The following is a 4204-nucleotide window of genomic DNA, read 5'->3' on the forward strand; positions in this document are numbered from 1 at the left end:
CCCACTGTCCATGGCTGTGTGCAGCCACCTCCTGTGCCCCCTCCTAGCCACGTGCACACCCCTTCCTGGTACCCTCTGTGAAGTTATGGGTACTCCATGCACACTTGCCCCATGTATGTTGTCCCTTACCCCCACACACACATACATACACAACCCTCAGGTACATGCTCATTAGTACCTGCCTTATGCCCTGCCACCTTGCACACACATGTGCCCGTCCTTCCCTCCTTTCTAGCCACACACCCCTCAAACCCCAATCACCTCCTTAGGTGCCCCCACAGCCTTGCCCAGCCCCTACCTGGTACCTGGAACCTGCCCATGTTCATAGTGCCCCTTCTGTGTCCCCCCTACACACACTCAAACCCCTGGTGCCCATTGGCCATGTCCCACCAACTTCCTGCAGGCATGGCCAGTGTAACCCATCCTGCCCCTGCAAGGAGACTTCCTCCTTCTCTCCTTCCCTCGCTCTGTGCACCCACAGAGCCCTGGGCTGGGCACTCACCTGCAGGGGCCTCATGTTGCTGGCAGGGCTGGGCAGGAAGTGGTGTCCCTCTGTCCCCGTTGCCTGTTATGTACCCACAGGGCCAGCCCCCACTTATATCCAGACCTCCCCAGCCCCACACCCCAGCCTCTCCACCCACATATAGCACCCAAGGCCGCCTGGGCACAGGGTGGAGGTGGCCTAACAGCCAAGGCTACTTGGGGGTGGCTTCCGGCACGTATGCTCTCTCCTCCCCACCTCCCCCCTCTTCGCAACCAGGGAGAGAACCTAGGTATCCAAGCTACCCCAAAGTGCACTGGTAGGGAGTTCATAGCCAGTCCAGCTCCAGGAGGGTGTGGGGTCTGGTGGGTGACAGCAGGTGAGTTGGGAGACAGGACATGATTCCATATCAGTTCTGGGAGAGAACCAGGGCCCGGTGGGTTTGTGTTGGGGGCAAGTGGGGCAGGGGCTCAGACACCTGGGTTCTCTCCTAACTCTGGGAAAGGGTTGGGGTCTAGTGGGTTAAATCGGGGGCTGGGAGCCAGGACACCTGGGAAGGGACTGGGGCCCTCTGGCTCCCTTGTCTCTCTCCAAGGGCACCCCTGCCCCCTCCATTCCCTGGTGCCACCCACACCTGCTGGGTTACCAGACAACAAATCTCCATGGCCTTGCAGCCTCTGTGACATGCCCCTGACCCCATCCCAGCCTCTGTGCTCTGGGGTTGTGTTTGGGGGGAGGGGCAGGGCCCAGCCCTGCCCCAGTCATGGAGACCCAGAGCCCAGTGGGGGCTGACAGTGCAGCATGTTTGTGGGCTAGGGGTCACATGGGGCCTGGTTTGCCACTCCCGTAACTCTGGGCCTCTGTGCGGTACATCCCATGCAACGCCAGGACCTCAGGCAAGGCAGCCTGCGCGTGCACGGTGGGCTGGTGTTGCCTGGGACCCAGGCAAGTTCGGGCCCACTGCAGCACCCCAAAGGACTCATGTGCCAAGCTGAGCGCCCGCTGGTGGGGCATGGCAGGCATCTCCATAGGCAGCCGCAGGGGGCACGGTCACATGGGGGGTAGGGTAAGGGGAGGCCCCCTGTCCTCTTGTGGGTGAGACCCTGCAGCTCCTTCCTGTAGAAAAAAAATGAGGGAGTTGGTTGCCAGCCCCACTCCTGTGCCGTCAGACCCCTGCCTGCCTGTCCCCCCCCTGCATCCTCCCTCTCCAGAGAACTCAAGGGTCTGGGCTCCCAGCCCCCCGCTTCTCCCTCTGGCCTGTTCCCCTCCCCAGGACCACTATGCAAGTAGAGCCCACTGTCCTGTCTTCCCCCTCCAGCACCTCCTATGTCCCCTCCTCTCCTCTCCCAACAGAACCCAGGTGTTCTGATTGCTACCTCTCTTCCCCTAGATCATGGGTCCCCACATTTTTATGACATGGTCCAGCAAGCCACAACCCGGCAGTTACAGCTAAAGATATCCCCACCATTCAGGCAGTGGTGGGGCCAAACCCTGCATGGGGCCCTGTGGAAGGAGCCACAGTCTCTCCACCTGGCTTTGGGGGGCCACGGTTTGCCAGTCCACAGGGATTGAGAACCCCTGCCCTAAATAAAACCCAGGCCTCATTCCCACTCCCCCTCTCTGGGGGCCTGAGTGTTACCCCCATCCCTGTAGAACCCAGGTGTCCTGGCTCATAGCCCTGCTCCGCAGGTGTTCCTACCCTACTCCCTTTTACTTCCCTGCCCACCCTAAGCAGGATGTAGGAGTTCTGGCAAACACCCTCCCAGGCTCCAATCCTCTCCTTGTTCCCCTTTAGGGAACCCAGGGGTCTGGGGCCCTGTGCCAAGGGATGCCGTACTGGGAGAAGAGCCGGAAGTCGCGGGCAGTGACAGAGGCATAGGGCTCGAGCTGGTGCAATGCCCCCTCCTCCTGCAGGTAGAAGTGGCGCCCAGCCAGCGCTGGGTTCTGGGTGGTGGGCACCGCCCGCTGCAAGGGAGGGACACAGGAGTCAGTGGGGGAGATGCTGGGGTCAGGACTGTCACTCAACCACCCTGCGGATCCCTCACCCCCATGGCAAATCTTCTGGGGCCCCCCTTTGTCCCTCCTCCCCCAGCCCTCCCTCTCCAGCCCGTCTTGATCTCCTGGGTCCCTCACCTTGGAAGGCCCATCACGGTGGTGGTCAACCAGGCATGGGGGCTGGGCCCCAGGAAGCTGGGCACCATCCGGGGCCAGGCTGGGCCAGCCAGGGAAGCGCTCCCGCATCTCGCTGACCAGGTGGGCTGTGGCAAGGGGGAATCGCCAGGCGTGGAGATGCAGCTGGGTGGGGTACATGGGGAGCATCAGTGCACAGCAGGGACCCCCCTACCCCTACTTCAGCCCTCCAACCCCTGCCTGGGCCTTTGCACTTGCCCCTACTGCAGGGAGGGCATCATATCCTCGTTTCTCAGGAGGCTGGCTGAACCTGGAATGGAAGCATCTGGCCCCTTTCACCCTGTGCCACCATGCTCCTCTCTCAGGGCTGGGAGAGAACCCAGGAGTCCAAGCAGCCAGCCCCACCTTGCTCCAAGCGCCCAGCCTGCACTTCCTTCCCAGCCCTCAGAGAGAATCCAGGTGTCCTGGTACGAACCCCGCTTGCACTGGAGACCCTCCCCTTGCTTCCCCCTGCTGGTGTAGACTCTAAGCACCCCCTCACCTTGTCCTGCAGATCCTTATTAAAGTGCACCTTCCAGTGTGGTGGGGGGATGGGGTGGTGGCGCTGGCTGAGGACCCCTCCATGTGTTTTCACATTGTGGCACAGGCCTGTGGTGGTGGCCAAGTGCTTGGTGTCCCCCTCCTTCCACAACTGCTCAGAGTTGGAGGTAAGGGGCTGATGCAGGATGGACTAGGGAGGGGAGAGAGAGGAACTAGATCCCCCCCACCTCCCAGAGTGGGCAGAGCCCAGGAGTCCTGGCTCCCAGCCCCCCTGGCTCTAGTCCACCAGCCCCCTCCCAGAACTGGACATGGAACCCAGGCATCTGGGTTCTGACCACACTCACTTGGGCAGCAGGTGGCAGGAAGGGTAGAGGGGGCTGGTACTCCAGCCCCACATCACTGCTGGTGAGGTGCCAGTCTTGCCGGTGGTGCCAGTGTCCCCCCTCCATACCCACCAAGGGCTGGGGGCCAGGAGCCAGAGCCAGTGCAGTGCCCACCATGCCCAGGCTGCCTGGATTGTTGAGGAGGGGGGGATGTTTGTGATGGCTGTTGCCATGGTGCTGTAACCTGGCACGTGACTCAGAGCAGCTGAGCCGAATCCCTGGGTTCCCTTCTAGTACAGAGAGGGGGTGAGGGGCTGGTGGATTGGAGCAGAGGGGGCTGGGAGCCAGGATGTCTGGGTTCTCCTGCCAGCTCCCAGGTGGCATGAGGGCCTGGCATAGGGGGCTGGGAGCCAGGACACATGGATTCTTTCCCAGCTTTGGGTGGGGAGCAGGGTCTAGTGGGTAGAGCAGTACAGGGACCAGAGCACCTGAGTTCTCTTCCCTTCTCTTCCAACACCAGAAGAGGTTTGTCCCCCCCACCCCATCTCAGAGACATGGTTCTTCCCTGTTCTGTGGGGTGCAGAGAATTTGCTCCCAACCCTTTATAACCTGCAGCCCCCCTGCACCCTCCCCCAATATTGGGGTGCTCATGGCAACCTTGCTATGGGTCAGGAGCTGCTGCAGTTCCTCCCTTCTGCCACAAGGGAGAGCCAGGTGGCCATAAATCTCC

The 4204-nt window shown here is 61.6% G+C and overlaps 1 protein-coding gene across 5 annotated transcripts in view; it reads left to right on the forward strand.

Annotated features, from left to right (window-relative positions):
* Positions 1–4204, forward strand: part of LOC109320799 (AP-2 complex subunit alpha-2) — a 621923-nt gene that overhangs the window by 112576 nt on the left and 505143 nt on the right. The window lies entirely within an intron of this gene.

Source organism: Crocodylus porosus, unplaced genomic scaffold (assembly GCF_001723895.1).
Source record: "Crocodylus porosus isolate Cpor-Errol unplaced genomic scaffold, CroPor_comp1, whole genome shotgun sequence".
NCBI lineage: Eukaryota > Metazoa > Chordata > Crocodylia > Crocodylidae > Crocodylus > Crocodylus porosus.